Genomic DNA, 18,271 nt, shown 5'->3' on the forward strand with positions numbered 1-18,271 from the left:
CGCTGGGTAGAGCCTCGGGGGTCCTTCAGTGCTGAATTCCCAGGAGTTCCCACCTCCGGGTCTTTCCCCAGCTGTTCTCCCCCCAGGATGCGCAGCACCAGGGTGGCTCTGTGACAGCTGACCACATAACAGTCACTGTCCTCCCTCTCCCCACCCCCTAGCCTCAGTCTGAGCCTCCAGTCCTCTCTGAAATCACTGCGTCTCCCCAGGGCGGGGTGAGCCTAGAGCAAGGGACTCCATGTGTGTTTGCACAAGAAAAATCTATCGTGGGAGCTTACACTTAGGCAGCATCTGCCGGGCGCCAGACGCCGACCCCCAGGTACTGTGGTTGGATTCTCGTTGAAACCTCGTAAGAGCCCTGGGAGTCAGATGGTCTAACTCTACCGATGAGGCACAGGGAGGGGACCTGCAAACACTGGACCACTACTCAGACCCCAGCACCCCGTCTGTTCCAGCACATCCTCTGTGGCCTCGCCCAGCTCAGTGGGTGGGAAAGGAAAAACCCAGCACCCGTGACCAGGAGTGCCCTACAGGGGACGGTGCCCAGCGTCCCACCCTCATAAATCTGAGCTTGGAGAAGCCACATTCCGAGGAGCACAGGCACAGCTGAGTGGCCCGGGGAGGATGTTCCCAGCCTCAGACCATGGGCCAGGCGTACGCCTCATTGCTCAAGGTGGGGGCTGGGTGGCAGGGGATTACGGGTACGACAGCTGACCTATGAGATCCAATTGCGCACTCTGGGTCGCGGTGCCCTCATCTCTAACACAGGCCTTCGGAGCCAGGTATGGAGGCACACGCCTGTAATCCCAGCTACTGAGAGGCTGAGGCGGGAGGACTGCAAGCACGAGGTCAGCCTGAGAAACTTACCAAGACGCGTCTTAAAATAAAATAAAAAGGGCTGGGAGGCAGCTTGGTGATTGAGCATCTGCCTGGCATGTGGGAGCCCCCGGGTCCCATCCCTAATACTGGAACAGAAAGCGGGGGAGACGGACCTTAGGGGGACTACGTACGTGCAACAAGACCACGTGCTGGAGAGAGCGGGTGCTCAAGGACAAGGTGGAGGGGCCCTCAAGGGGCTGCAGAAGCTGAGGAACGGGGGGGGGGGAGCAGGGCCAGCCTGGGGGGGGCACATCCAGCCACGGGTACAGACCATCTGGGAGGGTCCCGAAGCTGGACTTCTGAGGGCTGGATCCTTTGAATAGTTCAAGGAAGCATCAGGAGCCCCCCCCTTCCCAAAATCCCTCGGGGTCCTCATTCACACAGTGGAGAACAAGAACCCTGACTCTTTCCAAGGCTACTACGTGACAGCGAGGTCCCGACACCCGTTAAACTTTCAGGCCACGTGAGCCTCTGACCTAGGTGCTTCCACAGCCCCAGCAGCCAAGGTGGGCGGGCGGGCAGGGGGCACAGCAGAGGCAGCCTCGCCAGGGACGTCACAGGAGACACGTGTGGGTTTGAGATTTCAACTCTGCAGCAGGAGGAGTGACCCCTCCCAGGGCAGCGGGCTGCACAGGAGGGGACAGAGGTTCCTAAGGTTCAGAAGAACACAGAGCTCAAGGGAGCGATGGGTCCGTGGGACCTGGAGCCCCAGGTTGTCCACAGATGCCCTCCCTACCTGTGACTGTCCACGCACAGGTGTCTATGCAGCACGCCACTCGCTCTGCCTGCAGAGTTCAGACAGGTGGACGCTGCCCAGGTCCTCCGCATGGTCCCAGAGCCCACACAATTAAGGCCGCACTTCAGTGCTGCTCACACCGTCAGCCTTTCCAGCTATCTTCACAACCCACATCTGTCCACGCTGCCCCAGTGCTGTAGCGACCAACATCTATACCATCTGCAGTGTAGACAGCCAGACCTGGTCGACACGCTCCACCCCGGGCCCCATCTCCTGAACCCACTTGCCTGGGCTTCACTGGCTCCTTCACTTGCAAGGAGTGTCGGGGCGCACGAAACCCCCACTATACACAGCAGAAGAACCCCAGACTGAGGGGAGCAGCTGGCTTGGAGCCCCTCCAAATACAGCCTTCGGGCACAGCCCCAGTGGGGGCTCCTGCCAGCCCTCAATGCTGACAGGCTGATTAGGGGGTAGGGGATCTGCTGGGACTGTGCCCCCCGCCTCGAGCAGCTGCAACTGGGGGGATGCAGCATAAAGGGAGAGGGCCCCTGTTGAGGGCATCTGTCCATCTGTCATCTGTCTGCCTTGATGACCCTTTCAAGCAACTAGACTGGTCCTTCCCTGGTGGGTCCCAGCCAACAGACTGTGACCTCCAGTAAACACACACGGATCGCCAACTCCGTGCCAGACCTGGGGGAACCCCCAGACACACAATAGCACTGGGACTTGGATGGGCAGCTTACACCTGGGGGCGCTGAAGCTGAGAAGCGCTGGTGGCATGACCCGGAGAAGTCACAGCAGCTCAGGAAGAGAGCTGCCCTGGACTCCTCCACAGGCCCCACTCCCAGCCCTGGGCACAAGTCAGCCTGGGTCACGGGAACCACAACCCGAGTAGGGACACTACAGTCCCTCTGCTGCTTCTCAGGTGAGGGGCGCCCAGTCCCACAGGCACAGCAATGCCAGAGCTGGGAGCCACCCAGCCAACCCCAACCATGGGCCCCAAGCTCAGCCCTCCCCACCCACTAACCAGAGCAGACCAGGCCTGGACGGTGACTGTAAGCATCCCACAGAGGTTGCTCAGCACGCAGCAGCCCCAACTTCCAGGGAAGGGTGGAGGTTCGGAGGTCAGAACCAGTGCTGACCTCCAGGGGAGGGGTCACTATGGCAAGTAAAATCTGGGCTAGAGATGATCCCAGGGTGCAGAGCCCAGGGCTGACCCAGGGGTGCAGGGGAAGGAGTGTGGATAAGAAGAGGCCTGAGCCCTGGGGAAGGAGTGGGAAGAGGGGGACGGAGGGTCAGGGAGCCAGGCTTCCAGGCCAGGAGGCTTTGACAGAGCCCCAGGGTGAACAGTAAGGCAGGCCCGGGTGACACCCCAGAGCACCAAGACCCTGTTGTGAATATTTTCAGACACATCAAAGCAGCGAAGGTCAAGAAAAGAAGTTGGGGTAAGCAAAGGAACCCCAGAGAGGAGTTCTGTGGGCAGAGACGAGGCAGAGGAAGGTCAAGAGCACATGCTCTCGAGCTGGGAGACGGCTTTCAAAGACCGATTCTCAAAAGTGAATCACAGTTACCACCTGCCCCTGCAATGCCACTCCTGGGTATACAGCAAGACAATCGAGACAGGTGTTCAAACAAAACCATGCACGCGACTGTGCACGGCAGCCTCGGTCCCAACCGCTAAAAGGCGGAAATAACCCTGGTATCCATCAAGTGACACGCGGACAAAAATTATGTGGGGTCTGTCCACACAGTGGTGTGCTGTCCAGCATTGTGAAACACACAGTGCAACACAGGTGAACCTGGAGACCAGGACGCTACATGAAAGAAGCCAGGCACCAAGAGCCACAGGCTCCATGAAATGTCCTGATTGGGAAAATCCAGATACAGAAAGCAGCCTGATGATTGCAGGGAGGGAATGAAGAGGAACTGCAGATGGCTACGGGGTTTACTATTGGGGTTAGGAAATGTCTTGGGGGACTAGACAGACGCGGTCAATGCACGACATCTTGAGTCCCCTCCCTGCTCCTGAAATGTTCACTTCAAAATGGTTCATTTGGCCTTTTTTTTCTTTCTTTCTTTCTTTCTTTTTGGTAACAGAGATGGGACCCACAGAAGCCTTACCACGCATCTAGATCCCCAGTCCTTTTTAGCTTTTATTTTGAGACGGGGTCTTGCTAAATTGCCGAGGGTCTCCATACATTGCTGAGGCTGACCTTGAACTTGGGATCCTTCGGCCTCTGCCTCCTATATCGCTAGGGTGACAGGCGTGCGCCACCATGCTCTGCCTAATAGGGTTCCTTTTATATGATATGAACTTCAACTCCCTCCCTTAAAAAAAAAAAAAAAAAAAACTGGAGATGAAGAGACACACAAAAGTTGAAGGAAATCACAGTCTGACAAATCCAAACCCAACAGCCCTCAGCAGATCCATGGCTACCCTTAGACCAGGCCATGGGGAAGGTATGCTCGCTGCTATAAGAACAAGAGAATGATCCTTCCTGACCACCCTAGCTGCCGTCTAGGGAAGGGTCAGTAATAAGAGGGAGCCTGGACACAGCGGTGGCCTTGGGTATGTGAGAGGTGCCAGGCCCCCGAGAGACAGCGGGGTAACAAGCCGTCTTCAGGGAGGGGAAAGGCGGGTCCCAGAAGGTGAGCCGTCCCGGTGCGGCCAGTAGAAAGTCTCTTCTTTGATTTTCCCAGTGAGAGGAACGGTCACACTGTCCGGAGGGTCTGGGACCTTAAAGAGACAGGAAGGTGGTCCCCCAGAAGGGAGCTCAATTCTGGAACAGGAGGGAAGGGCAGGGTCCAGGATGACACCCCAAGCTCAGAAGCAGGCCTCCTGGCAGTGAGCAGAGGGGCCTGTGACACAGAGGGCCACCCTAGCTGCCCAGACTGTGACCGTGCTCAGGGCTTGGTACTTTTTAATTTGTGCTCCCTGGCAAGAATCTAGGGGCCCCCAAGAGGCGGACGGCTGAAGACCTCTAGGCCTCAGGCCCCAGGGACGGCTCTGAAAGGCCCTTTGAGGGCTCCCGGGGCTGGATGCCCCCCTCCTGAAAGGCACAGGTGTGACAGTAGCCCCCAGAAGGCAAGCACCCAGAGTCCCTTCCCCCGGAAGCCTCCTCTGCTCAACACCCAGCCCTCTGCAGAGACTTCTGCTCAACCCAGGGATCTGTGGGGGCAGCTGCTCACCCACAGGACTAGGGATCCCCAAAGTCAAACCGTGGATGAATTCATAAGCAACCAACAACTCAACTGTCCTCCCAAGTGGCAAAGCAGCCCCATCACATCCTGGAGCATCCTGTGATACTTACTTATAGACAGATTTCTGGAAAGACAGACAGGCCTACATTTCACCTCCACAGAACCTGGAAGACCAGCTCTGGTGAGCAGAGGGCTCTCGGGGACATGAGACAGAAGGAAAGTCCAGGTAAGAAATGTTTATGGGGGCAACATACTCCCCAAGAGTTTTTGTAAGGGTTTTGGCCTCCACCTTCTCCCTACCTGAGTCCAAAGGGCTCAAACAATGGCCTGTCTTCTAGCCTGGCATTTGGCAAGAGAGCAGTCAACAAGACCAGCCCGCATTTGGTGGCTGAGGTCACAAGGCGGATGGAAGGCCACAGGTCACCCAGGGTGGACATTAGCTCTGTCAATCCCTCCCCTTCTCCGGGTCTCAGTTTGTTCTTCATGGGAAGGACTCAGAGAGCCCTCTGCTATCTACAGTTCCAAAACAGTCCTAAGCCCTGGAACATATCCCGTACAATAAGAGCCTGTTTAGGCCTGTTTCTCAGAGTAGGGAAATAAGAGGCTGCTCAGGTCACCCAGCAAGTGGGTGACCCCCACTTCAATCCAGGCCAGCCTGGCCCACGCCCAGTGCAGTCACTCTAGGCCAGAGACACTCTCTGGGACAAGACATCTCCTAGGATCCTGGGGCCAGGGGTCTCCCTCCTACTAAGGGAGAACCCAGCATGGCCCTGGGCCTCTTCCCGTGGGGCTTCTGGATCTGAGCTGAAATCGGGTTTGGCCACCTGCCTCCCTGAGCAGCTCCCATCTCTCAAGTCTCTTTTCCTCGTCCAACCAGGACATTTTTTGAGAATTAAATGAGATAATGTCCGGGAAAGCACGGAGCACAGCGCCTGGCACAAGCAGATGCGGGGTAAACAGTCATTTTCATTATTGTATTTGGGTGCCAAATCTCAGGGAGACGTCGCGCCACTTCCTGAGAAGTAAAGGGCGCCCAGTGACACCGCGGCATACTGAATCCACCATCAGGCATGTGCTGTGCTGGAGCCCCCAAAAATATCCTGATGGTGGCCAGGAGCCCAGGGAGAGGCAGGCGGCAGGCCAGCGCATCACAGTGAGCCATCAAAAAAAAAAAAAAAAAAAAAAAACACAGGCCACCTCTAGGGGGACATGCCTGGCTGGTGGCCCAGGGAGGGGATCTGGAGGAGTAAAACCCAACCTCACCTCCCATGACTGCAGCTAGTGGAGAAACTCAAAAGTCCCTGGACCCCTTAGACTCTAGGCACAGGCAGGGATGCTGGGAAATAAGCATGAGGTCACCCAGCAAGTGGGTGACCCCCACTTAGACCCCTGCCATCCTGGCCCACGCCCAGGTCCTCTGTGAAGTGGGGCAGCAGCTCCCTGTCCCTGAAGTCAGCCACAAAGACCCCAGAAGGATGAGAAGTCTCCCCCCGCCATGAGGCAGGGACATCCCACCTGACTCTCTATGGTGGGGGGGGTGGGATATGGAGGTCTGAAAATACCCCCCACCCTGCCTGCCAGAGAACAAACCTCAAGAAGATGCATTAACATGGAAAGATGTCCCACCTCTGAACCAAGAGAAATACACTCCCCTGTTAGACCTCCCTGTCTGCAAACTGGGAGGTGGGCCATGGCAGAGGCATACACACAAACCCCAAACCAGCACGACCCCATTGGAGGGCACAGTGGTAACAGCTCTCAAAGTCACAAAGGCACGGCCCCTCCAACCTGGCAAGACCGCTTTTCCAGAACTTTCTGTTGGGACTGCCCAGGCACCAGGACCTAAGTGTCACATTATTGCAGCAGCAGTATGTTAACAATAGCCTCCCCGCCAGGCTGGATAGAGACCTAGAAGTGAGTACATCACAGTGAGGCAGGTTAACCAAACGGAAATTCAGCCTCTTCCGGAAATACCAGTCCGATTTTTAAAGCCATTTTGCTGATTGCTGTAATCATAAAAGGCGTTGTCTCCCACACCCTCCCCTTGTCCCAGGGCTGCCTGAGAACTGATTGCTCCAAGCAGCCCCACAGGGAAAGGGCCATTACTATCTCCACGACACAGAGCAGCTGGGTCATCTGCCCAAGGACATACAGATGGTAAGTGGCACCGACCAACAAACAGAACCCCCATGGTATGTGTCTCCAAGGTAGATTGCCCGAAAAGAACATTTTTCTTTCTTTTTTTTTTAAGACTTTGTTTTCCCCCAGTGCTAGGGATGAAACCCAGGACCTTGCACAAGCTAGGCAAGTGCCCTACCGCTGAGCCACGCCTCCAGCCCCTTTTATTTTTATTTATTATTATTTTTTTACGATCATGTACATTGTTTATTTTTGTTTCCGATATTTAAATAATGTCATGCTTTTTGTGAATTGCTTTCTTTTGATTTTTCTTTTTTTTTAAATTTTTTTATTAGCTGCTCATGACAATACAATGATCTTTGTTTTTACACAGTGTCTCGCTAAGTTGCCCAGCCTGGCCTCCAAACTTGGAATCCTCCTGCCTCAGTCTCCCGAGCAGTTGGGATTACAGGAGTGTGCCACCCACACTTGGCTACTCTATTTTTCTTTGAAGAAGAAAATGTCAAGATACAGGGTGGTATTTCCAGGTAAGACCCTGTGCTGTGGGTCGACAAAAGATATGTCCACCTGGAGACTGTGAACGTGACCTTATGTAGGCAGAGGACTTTTTTTTTGCAAATGTAAATAACTTAAAGGTCCAGAGATGAACTCCCCGGAATTAGAGTGGTTCTTAAATCCAACCCAAGCAACTTTCTAAGAGAAGGAAAGATAGTCTAAGGAGAAAGCCACGAAGCTACAAGCCAAGTGTCATCGCGGACGGCCAGCAGACACTAAAAGCCAGGAGAGACCCAGAACAAATGTCTCTCAGAGGCGACAGAAGGAACCAACACTGTCCACACCAGGATCCTAAACTTCGGGCCACCAAAACTGGAAGGCACATGTGCACAAGTTTTTGAGCATCCTTCATCCCCAAATCCAAAATCTCAAATGCTCAAAACTACAACATTTTTGAACCCTGACATGACACTGCAGGTGGAAAATTCCATACCATGAAACTTTGCTAAATCATAATAAAATTATTGAAGATATTATGTAAACCTACTTTCGGGTTATGCGCCTAAGACGTACATGAAACACATCGATACATGCTTAGATTTTGGGTCCCTTCCCCAAGACATCTCATTATGTATATGAATATATTACAAAAATTTTTTTTAAAAACTGAAATACTTCTCATCCCAGCATTTCAGATAAGAGATGTTCAACTTGTTCTGTTTTTGTTTTTAATTTTGTTTTTAATTTTTTAGTTGTAGCTGGACACAATACCTTTATTTATTTATTTTTATGTGGTGCCGAGGATCGAACCCAGGACCTCGCACATGCTAGGCGAGGGCTCTACCGTTGAGCCACCACCCCAGCCCTCAACTTGTTGTTTTTTTTTTTTTTAAGAGAGAGTGAGAGAGGAGAGGAGAGAGAGAATTTTTAATATTTATTTTTTAGTTCTCGGCGGACACAACATCTTTGTTGGTATGTGGTGCTGAGGATCGAACCCGGGCCGCACGCATGCCAGGCGAGCGCGCTACCGCTTGAGCCACATCCCCAGCCCCAACTTGTTCTGTTTTGAGCCCCCAGGGTGGCATCATGGCTGACATAGCCACAGGAAAACTGACACAGGGTCTAGAGTGCTCCTGCTGCCACTGCCTGGACCTGGCTGACTGTCCCTCCAGACTCCTGCCCCTGGATCCTTCCACCCTCCCCCAGACACCACATCAGGCATATGAATTTGTTCAGCCCATTTTTCTCTCGTGTTCCCATTTCACAGGTGACACACTAAAGCTCAGCCTCAAGACACAGCCCCCAGGGCTCCCGCACCCCACCCCTGCCCTGTCCTCCCAATTTCCTCCCTGTGTACCCTAGCTCCATTTGGGGTGTCTTCACCTAGCTACAGCTGGCTCTGAGGCCACCAGGAGGCAACAGGGTCGGGACAAGCCCAGAGCCTGGTCATCGGGTCCTGGTGCTACAGGGCCAGCGCATCTGCTGTGGGGTCAGAGCCAAGACCCCTAAATGGACGAAGCTCTGCTCATCAGACCCAGGCCAGCTCGCGCCCAGCAGAGGAAAGGAAGAGGGCATGCATCAGGGTGTCAGTCCTCTGTCACTGCATCCCCAGAGGGGGGCTTGCGTCACGCTAAGACTGCGGCACAGGTTCCTGGGGACGCTCCCTGAGATGATCCTCAAATCTCCCATGGCCCACGGAGGGACCTGGCTGCTCTGTCTGGCAGGTGCTCTCGACAGCTTGAGACCCAGCGGGGTAAAGGGATGGCGTGGCTGAGCCTCCGGCCACACAGCAGAGAGGCGCAGGGAGGAGAGGAAGCCGCCCTGCCCTGCCCTGCCCACGGAGCCAACGCACTGGGGGGGGGGGCTGGTGCCCATTTCACAAATGGAGAAACTGAAGCTTGAAGAGAAAGAACACTAGGGGGGTCATTATCACCTCCCCCCAGAATCAGGGCATCAGATTCTTCCTAAGTAGGAGTCCAGTTCTTCTCAAATCATTCCTTCGGGGATGACAGGATGGCCGAACAGGAGAGAGGCACAGTGAGGCAGGTCTCCCAGAAGATCGGGGGTGACCCTCCTCAGGACAAAGGATCTTCATCTGAAGACCGTGAAGAAGCCAGCGATTCTCCCTCTGAGAGGTCAAGAGCACCAGAGAAGCAAAGAGTCTATCTGGAGAAGTGGTGGGTGCTCCCCCTTGGGAATCCAAGTGGGGGGCTCACTCTACCCTAAGAGGAAGCTGGACTCACCCCATAAATTCCACAGCCTCAAAGGCATGGGACCTGCCCCAGGGGCCTGGGAGCTTGACAGCAGCAAAGAAGGGCTACTGGGCAAGATTAGAAACTGAACTCCCAGACGCCCCCTCCAAAACCAGAATTCTAGGAATGGAGCCGGGGACCTTCGAAATTGCTAGTGGGATCTGAGAAAGGAGGTATCTAGGCAAGGAGTCAGCACCTCTCCTGATGCTAAGATGCTCCAATTCTGCAGTTCAGGTTGCCTGTCTCAAAGCCGCTAAAACTCTACAAAGAATCCATGATGCATGAACTTCAGTGGCTCGGCGCGCATTCAAAGACTCCACAACTAGGATTCTGTGATCCAGAGACTGGGTGACTCAGCCCGCAACCCATATGCAAAGAAGACGAGATGAGAGCCGTGGGTCCATCAGGCATTGGGACACCACACAGTCAGGGGACACAGTGGCATGGATGGGAAGGAAGAAAAGAAGGGAGGAGGGAAATTAGCATGCTTATATACCTACTTTACATACTAACATTTGCACAAAAGCCCTGAGAAAATCCAGAAAGTTCTCTAATGATGGTCCCCTCAAGAACACGAAGCTTTTTTTGGAGGTGGGGGGAGTGAGAAACAGAATTTGAGAAGGGGAGGTTCACTTTCCACCCTGCCGATGGTTAGATACTTAACCAGGAGCATGCAACCCTCTTGCAATTACAAACTGTAATAAGTGACAAAGGAATATGGGCACGTCTGTGATTCTTGCTGAGTTGGTTTACTTGTCCATTGGAACTTCCCTCACCCACCGAGATACCAGCCCCACGAGGGCTGGGTCGGGGGTCTTGTGCACTGCCACATCCCCTGACTCCTGGCCGATCTCAAGAGCTATTTGTTGTAAACAGGAATGATGCTAAGATGTGACCTCCTCGGGCCCCACAGCACAGACATGTGATAAGGCGAGACTTCTGGGGTTCTCTGGGAAGGGAAGGGAGAGGCCGGAGAGAACAGAAATGCCCTGTAAGAGGGGTGTGTTCCCTGAGTTTGCTGCACCCCAGCCCTACCTAGGCCCTATTTCCATATGGCTGAAGCTAGGACCTCTCCAAAGCCCCACCCATGAGCATTCGTCACCTGCCTCAGGACTCCAGCACCCCCGAAGCCCCAGGTGTCCACCCTGTCTCTGCCCTCCATGTGACCCATGAGGTCCCCACCCCCCACCCCGCTCCCTGGGCGATGCCAAGCCCCCCTGAGCCCTCTACAGCTCCATACAAGCCTGCAGTGAGAGTCTGGCCTTGGCCTGGAACCAGGAGCCCAGAGTCAGAGGGTCGGGGCAGGGGGTGGCGCTGCTGCTGTCACCCAAAACGCCAGCTGCTGGCAGCGATTTATTTTTGCTTTAAGTGCTGGAGAATTGCAGGGCTGCAGCCGCCAGCTCAGGGGGGCCCAAGCTGCAGCTGGAAGGAGGAGGAGGTGGGGTGAGGGGCCCGCCCCGGACCTACAGCTCCTTCTCAACCTCCCTTGCTCCAGTCTTTCAGCCTCCTTGACTCCTGGTCACACACCAGCCAGCACCTCCCTGACTCCATGCGCTCCCCCACTTCAAGTCTCCAAACAGCTGCAAGGAGGCCAAGCAGGGTGAAGTTCCTACCTTGCTTCTCATGAGCTGTGCAACCTTGGGCTGCGGCTCTCCCTCTCTGGCCTCGGGGTGCTCCAAATTTCACAATGGAGGTGTCATGTCACACATACACTCCCCAGGATACCCATTCAGGGGTGGGAACACAGAGAGCTGCAAATGGCTCTGGTTCTCCCATTTCCTGGTCCGTCTTCTGTGTCCAGGTGAACTCCAGGAGCTGGTGACCTGTCCCTGCACACCTGGCTGAGCTGAGCTAAGTGGCTCACCACTAAGTGGCTCATGTTGGAAACACAAGCCCTGTCATTTCAGAGGCCACCAAATATGAACTAACCAGTGTGCATCCGGGTCTCTTGACAACCAGGAAGCTGCTAACATTGATCAGTGCCAATTTTAAAAAATTAATATACACATATAATATACAATACATGTGTGTGTGTGTGTGTGTGTGTGTGTGTGTGAATATAAACTTGGGTGGTGTGTCCAAAAAGAGGCTGGAAAAGAAAAGTCAAGTGCACTGACACAAAACACACACAGCCAGAAGTGTGAAAATGCTGATCTGGGCCAGGAATGGAGACCTCATCCCCCCCAACCCCACCTCCTGAGGCCTCCACACATTTTTATGATTTGTACGGAAGGAAGCTAAGATTCACTAATTAAAAAAAAATCGGCTGAAGGTTGAGAGGTGCGCCTCCCCGGGCGCTTAGATCTGCAATGGGAACGGCCTCTGCCCCTTCTTGCAGGGTTGGGGCAGGGACATGGTGAGCTGGAAGCAGGCCAGGTGCCGGGGACGTGACGAAGCTCAGAACTTGCAGCCAGTGAGGGCACCGATACAAAGAATTCAGTCCAGAAGAGAAGCTTGACATAAACCCAACTCCCTCTCCCAGTAGCCGAACAGACGGTAGGCCAAAGGCCCGGAGAAAAGGCCTGAATCTCAGCTCTGCCCTGGACAAGTCTACAATTTTGGAGCAGTGATGTCATCCTTCTGAGGTTCAGTCTTCTCCTCTGCAGAATGGGCAGCAATTCTAGCTACCATGGCTCCTGAGCATTTGATGGGTGTTAGGCATGATGCATGTCTGAAGCTGCCCATTCTACCAGATGTGTTTACTGAGCACCTACTATACATGGGAGGGCAGGCCCTGGGGATAGAGCTGAGGGGGAACGGCAGAGTTGAGGAATCTGTATCCCCAGGGGAGGCAGACAATAAACAAGACAAAATGTATTGAAGCAGGAGGCATTAAGAGAAAAGCAGAGCAGGAGGGAGGGAATATGGGGTGAAGGAGGCCAGTCAGGGAGGCCTTAGAGAGGAGGTAGCATTTGGACTAGACCTGAAGGGCAGGAAGAAGTAGAGATCTGGAAAAGAGTGTCCCAGGCAGGGGGAACAGCATAAGCCATGGCCCTGAGGGAGGTGTGAGCCTCGTCTGTTGGAGGCTCAGCAAGAACAAATGGAAGGAGAAAAGGTGGTGGGGGGAACCCAAGCTGGGATGGAGGAAAGGCTCTGATACCCAGAGGTCATCAAGAACATAGTAGGTGCTCAAGTAACCATGTTCTGGTGGAAGCCTCTCTGCTCCATACCATTTGTACCATTTCTTGTTTGCTCCGTGACCCCTGCCCAAGCCTGAGTCCTTCAAAGAAGCCCAGGCCACCGGTGAAGGGTGCAGAGGGGCTTCTGCTGCCCAAGGCCTGCAGGAGAGGTTGGGGGCTTTTCCAGGCAGGATTCGGGAGGCTGTGCTCCACCAACTCTAGGAGCAGCCTTAAGGCCTAGCCAGGGCAGAACTGCTCCCTGCGGCACTACGAGGGGAACTCTAGCTCCTGGTTAGCCATGCCACAGAGCACTGTCCAGTGCCACAGGGCGGGAGGCTAAGGAGGGGGCCCGGGCCAGGGTCTGCAAGGTCCTCGCAGCCCTCTCAGCGCCCCTGCAGTCAAGCAGAAAGGCTTGAGCTGTGGAACCTCAGAGGGGTGGCGAAGGAGGAGACACAGAGCACATACCAGGGCGGGAGGCCTGCGTGCGAGGCCCCTCTCACTGCAGCACACGCCTCCCCTCTCTGGGGCTATTTTCCATGCCTCCATGGGAAGGGTGGGCTGGAACAGCAGATTCCCAAGGCTCCCCAGGTGCTCACACCCCCTCCTTCCAGGGGCTCTTTTGCACACCCCCATTTGTGCTGAGACCACCACCCCTGGCCCTCAGAGGTACACACACCAAAGCTCACATTTCTACTTCCCCATCCCAGGTAATCCCAGGGGCCTTCCTGTGGCTGGGGCCTCAGATCCACTGCACAGTCAAGAAACCGAGGCCCAGAGAAGTGCATCTCCCTCACCCCACCTCCTCCCTGGCACTACTTCCCTCGAGTCTCCCTCCCACCTAGTGAGAGCCATTCATCCAACAGCCATGTATGAAGCACTTCTGTGTATGCTGGACACACTGCACAGGGGACCACGGGGCACTTCACCCCCAGAGCACGTGCCTCCACAGTTGGTGCCAGTCCAGCCAAGCCAGAGTCACTGAAGCATCTTTGGACATTTACTGAGCACCTACTACATGCCAGGCCTTCACTAGGTCCTGAGGATGAAGCTCTCTGGGGACTGGAATGGCAGGCCCCCAGGGCCTGTGTGGGACCTTTCTCAGGGGGCAGGTAGCTAAAGCCAGCCTGGTCCATAAATACCCCTGGGTGGGTGTCTGCTGAGCAAGAAAGAGTAAGGTCAGTGCCTAGGAAAGGTCCAGGACTCTGGGTCAGAGGCTCACAGCTTATGGCCCCTCCAGAGCCTCCTCAGCCTCCAATCCCATCTGTAGAATGAAGCTAATGCCACCCTCTGCACTGGCAAGCCATTAGGAAATTAAATCAACTAGCAGAGCACTGGGCCCTCAGCCAGTGTGCCCAGTAAGGGCTCTGGTCCTGCCTGAGGCCCGGCTCCTCCGGAAAACCCACCCGCCCCCACCCAGTACCCCCACCCCCAACCCCATGACTCCTCTTGAAGCCTCCGGCAGCCCTGCCCGCGGCCCAGTTTTCAGGCGGCTAGCTTTCATCTGCAGCCTTTCCCTCTGCAGGCTCCCTACCACACTGCCAGTCCCCCACAGCAGCCTCTGTGGGGCCGAGCCCACGCCCACCACACCTTCCGAACGGCCGGCCCAGCCTCCACCCCTCCTGCTGCCCACAAGCTGCACCCCCTCCCAGCCTCTCCCTGGTGCCTGCCGTGGCAGGGCTCCAGCAGCAGGCCCCAGGGGACAGGCAGGTGTGCCCATGTGTCACTCACAGGAAAGCCCTGGCCAAGTCTCAGCCACAGGCACCAGGTGCACCTGTCAAAGGGAGGGCCCAGCCCAGAGTTCCTGGGCACCTGGGGGCTAAGGGGGGCCGCTGGGCGAGCATACAGGTGCAGCAGCAGCCCCTGCCTGCAGGCCTAGGAAGGACCATAAAGGTTACTAGGAGTGGGCTGGGGATGTGGCTCAAGCAGTAGCGCGCTCGCCTGGCATGCGTGCAGCCCGGGTTCCATCCTCAGCACCACATACCAACAAAGATGTTGTGTCCGCCAAGAACTAAAAAACAAATATTAAAAATTCTCTCTCTCTCTCTCTCCTGTCTCACTCTCTCTTTAAAAAAAAAAAAAGGTTACTAGGAGTGACAACACAGTCACTTTCACCCCCCCACCTGGTGCCAAGGCCTCCAGGTACCATGCATGGTGTTGCCAACTGTGGCCCAGGGCACCAGAGGCCTGGCCAGAGAAGAGGAAATTGCACACAGGCCGGCTGGCCCAGTGCTGTATGCAGCACTGCAGGGTGCTGCTGTCCCTGATCCTGGGGTTACTATTATCACCGCTGTTGTTATTATTTCACTGCTTTGGGGCCACCTAGTGTCACCCCGTCCTTCTTGGAGCAGACTTAGGGAGAGGGATATGGTAGCCCCCAGGCAGGAAGGCTGGCAGGGCAGCCCCAGGCCAGGAGAGAGCTACCTGAAGGTTTGTTTCAACCCAACCTGCTGCAAGGCTTTGGGCAACAGCTTCTCCAGCACAGCTCAGTCCCCTGAACACCCCTCCACCAGGTATACACCTGGAGGGACCCCTGCCTCAGTCACCAGGTGGCCCTGTGGAGATCTGACATGGCAATCAGGCACAGCCAGCATCCAGAGATAGCCAGACAAGCTGAGACTCTTTCTCTTCAGGGCGGAGAAAGGAGCTCAACTCTGCTCTCACCAGGGAGGGGAACAAGGAGGTGATCTGAAACTTGGGTTTCACTTCTTCTAGGCTTGGGCCAACTCTCAACATTTAGAGAGCGCCTACTGTATGTGCACAGCAGTGCCCTAGAGGAGAAGAGAGCCCTTCCTTGTGGTCCAGCACACTGGAGCACAACCTCCTTGTGGGCAAGGATGCTCAAGCTCCTCCCGCTTCACACCATGCTGTCTCTCAAGAGGCCTGGCCCCACCTGATGCCAGCCCTTCCAGGGTACCCCCCCTCCCCGGCAGCCAACTTGAGGTCCCCTAGCTGGTGGGAGGGGCCACCAGAAAACTGCAATATAGACTATAATGAGAAGTCTCTTTGGAGGTCCCTGGCAGACAAGGAGGGGGCTCTTCTGAGAATACAAGAGGGAGCACTCCTCCAAAAGACCCCAAGTCTCTGGTGCTGAGCTGTCTCTCTCCTGCCACATGGCGGCGGTCCAGGGTGGAGCTTCGGGTGAGAAAGGGGCTGTCAACGTGCAACCTAGCGCAAAGTGAGGCTGGGGTCCGGTCCCGGGTGGGGGGGTCAGCACCCAGGGGCTGGCCTTTGCTGGCACCTCAAGGAGGGAGCCAAGGGTAGGCCAGAGGCTAACGCCTTCTGGGTTCGCACCTTCGAGGAGGCGGCTGCCGATTTCAGCGGCGTGTGGGCGCCTCGGCGCTCCCGGGAGACAGAGCCTAGGAACCCCGGTTCGGAGACGCGGATGTAGGGGAGCAGGAGGTCCCCCAGCGCTTTATAGCAAGGCTCAGACTTGGGCACAGGGGAGTGAAGAAGAAACTAGAAATGGCCCCAGGCAGCACCACACTCCTGGATGGGTACGCCCCCTGGGAAACGGGAAGGGGATGGCTCCAAGTCTCCACAAGTCCGGGCTGCAGGGAGGTAGAACCTCCCAGAAGGGGAGGCCACCACCAAAGAAATACTTTCCTGTGACCCCATTCGTAACACAGGTTTTTAAGACACTCACATGACATGTGCACAGAGGCACAGACACCGCCAAGGCCTCCAATCGCATTGGAAGACCCCCCCCCCCAAGGCGCTTCCCAACCCAGTTGTCACTTGCCTTGAGCCGCTGAATCCCCTTCCAGCTTCCCCACCCACCCACCCACCCACGGCACTTAGAGCAGGCATGCACACCCAGGATGGACCCTCAGCCCTGAAGCCCTGCGGGCTTCTCCAAAAGCAGAATGAACCTCTGGCTGAGAACCATTTCCAGAATGTTTTTACTCCATTAGAGCACAAGAGACGGAAAGAAAAACGACTTCAAGGACCCCGCTGGTATCCAGCTGGGAACGCCCCAGAGGCCAGCTCCTAAATCCCACGCGCTCTCTCAGTGGCCCCACCTTGATGGTGGGGTCTCTAGGAAGGTCACGCCTGGAGAGACCAAAGCCGCGCGCCAAAGTAGCTCCTCCAGCTCCTTTCTGAGGCCCCCCCACCTCATGCAAACCGGCCAGAGGGGGGCCGAGGCTCCTCAAAGTTTTCCGGAGCGCCCCCCGGGACGAAGGTTAGCCCGGAGCAAAGTTCCCTGGTGGCGGTAGCCCGGAGACATGGCAGAGGAAGAAAAGCTCGCAGTCAGCATTTCCTCCGATGGTTCACCAAGGGAGGAAAAAAAAAAAGATGAAAAAACGAGAGCGAGGAAGAACCCTCCTGCCCCACCTTCCCTGTTGCTGCACCGCCTCGTGCGCACACCGGGCCGGGCCGGGAAGGCGGCCTGCGGGGAGCTGGGGGCCGGGTTCCTGGGGGGGGGGGGGGGGGTCCGTGCGCTTGCGGCCACACACTTACCTCGGTCAGTAGCCCGGGCGCGGCGCGCTCCGCGTCCTCCGAGCTCCGGGCGGCCGTTCCTGGCCGCGGCTGCCGCTGCGCTGGCTGCATCGCCGCCGCCTCCGCCGCCGCCGCCTCCTCCTCCTCAGGGCAGCCCCCGGGGGTGCTCCATGCCGAGGGGCGCGTCCGTCCCTGACGCGGATCGCCGGGGTCTAGCCACGGGTCGGGGGCGCGCGCCTGGACGGCGCCCCCGGCCGCGGGGCGCTAGCTCGGGCCAGCGCAGCTGGCGTTGGTCCCTCAGTCCCGCTGTGAGCGCGGCCGGTCCACCCCCTCCCCCGCCGGCTGTTATCTGATCTCGGGCAGGGCCCGGCGCGCTCCCCTACGCCCCGGGAGTCCTGCACCTCCCGCGGGCTTCAGCCGCGCCAAGCCCCCCTCCCCCGGCTACCGTTCCCAGGGAGGCGGCCGCAGCTGCGGCAGCGGCGGCTTGGCCCGGGGAAGACGGGGAGCGAGGAATGGAGGCGAGGAGGCGGCGGGAGGCAGAAGCTCGGCGCGCACCCAGCTCCGCGCCCCGCTGCCACCGTTGCCCAGCTCGGCAACTCGTCTAACTCTCCGCCCAGAGCACGCCCGCCCTGCACCGCGCTGCTGCTGCTGCTGCCCCCGCCCACCACGGCCCTGGCCTGGCCATGCGCCCCCCTCCTAGCCCCAGGATGCTCCACACACACACACACACACACACACACACACACACACACACTCCGCCAGCCACTTGCGCACTGGGACGCGCGCGCGCACACACATACACATACACACACACACACACACACAGGCACATCCTCCCGGGGACACGCGCACCACACACAGGTGCATGGCGAGCATACACACACAGGCATGCATACACAGGCAGGGGAATCTTGAACAGGAGCGCACACAGCCAGACACACAAGCCCAGGCATCGCGTCCACACACGCGAAACATATGTCCTGACATGCGTGATGGTCGCAGGTACACAGGTG

General features: G+C 56.6%; 1 protein-coding gene across 3 annotated transcripts in view; it reads right to left on the reverse strand.

The window, feature by feature from the left end:
• The window catches only part of KCNJ12 (potassium inwardly rectifying channel subfamily J member 12), a 41,769-nt gene extending 23,825 nt beyond the window's left edge, over positions 1-17,944 (reverse strand). For 2 of the 3 annotated variants that reach the window (XM_081270085.1, XM_081270084.1), the window contains exon 1: positions 17,280-17,944. The gene's annotated coding sequence lies outside the window, so the exon portion shown is untranslated. The remainder of the gene's footprint in view (positions 1-17,279) is intronic. The other variant, XM_081270088.1, reaches the window with a different exon arrangement.
• Positions 17,945-18,271: the final 327 nt, after the last annotated feature.

This window comes from Spermophilus citellus, assembly GCF_964194105.1.
Source record: "Spermophilus citellus genome assembly, chromosome: 17".
NCBI classification, from domain to species: domain Eukaryota; kingdom Metazoa; phylum Chordata; class Mammalia; order Rodentia; family Sciuridae; genus Spermophilus; species Spermophilus citellus.